This window comes from Lactuca virosa, chromosome 8 (genome assembly GCF_052849685.1).
Source record: "Lactuca virosa cultivar CGN04683 chromosome 8, Lactuca_virosa_CGN04683_v6, whole genome shotgun sequence".
Classification (NCBI taxonomy): Eukaryota; Viridiplantae; Streptophyta; class Magnoliopsida; order Asterales; family Asteraceae; genus Lactuca; species Lactuca virosa.
This window is the reverse complement of record NC_136433.1, coordinates 34,164,556-34,165,279: the sequence shown is the minus strand read 5'-3', so window position 1 is coordinate 34,165,279 and position 724 is coordinate 34,164,556. Positions and strand designations below refer to the sequence as shown.

General features: G+C 49.6%; 1 non-coding gene across 1 annotated transcript; it reads right to left on the bottom strand.

The window, feature by feature from the left end:
* Positions 1–208: 208 nt before the first annotated feature.
* Positions 209–327, bottom strand: LOC145135168 (5S ribosomal RNA). The gene has a single exon (XR_013719636.1). It is a non-coding gene; the product is annotated as a 5S ribosomal RNA (ribosomal RNA).
* Positions 328–724: the final 397 nt, after the last annotated feature.

The window sequence follows — 724 nt, the reverse complement described above, 5'->3', positions numbered from 1 at the left end:
TTGCACCTTGTTAAGTCGTTAGTGGAGCGTGTGTGGTTAACCGACACACTAATTTGGGACTGACAATGTGTGGCAAATGGTAGATTGATGTTAATCATGGATCAATGGAGCGTGTATGGTTAACCGACACATTGATTGGATGATTTGTAACATTAAGTGTACCTGTAACATCCCCATCTGGCACGTATCACAATATTGTCCGCTTTGGGCCACTTGGCACGAGGACTTCCCAGGGGGTCACCCATCCTAGTACTACTCTCGCCCAAGCACGCTTAACTGCGGAGTTCTGATGGGATCCGGTGCATTAGTGCTGGTATGATCACACCCAAATTCGCCCACGGAAAGTCATAAGCCCCCGACTATCCGTCTCAATCTCGGAAACCTGACCGATCACTCGCTCTCTCTTGAGGTTCTCTGGCCTCACAGCCTCCGCCTGAGCCTCTCAGATGGTATCTAGGACTAGATTCATCACCGTCATCCTCATACACATGTCTCGGATCGGAGCACTCTCCACTCTATGGCTCAAGGCATCGGCTACCACATTAGCCCTTCCTGGGTGATATAAGATCTCGCAGCCGTAGTCTTTCACTACATCTAACCACCTCCTCTGTCTCATATTCAGGTTGGGCTGATCCATGAGGTACTCCAGACTCTTATGGTCCGTGTATATGGTGTACCGGACTCCATACAGATAGTGGTGCCAGATCTTGAAGGAGAACACCAC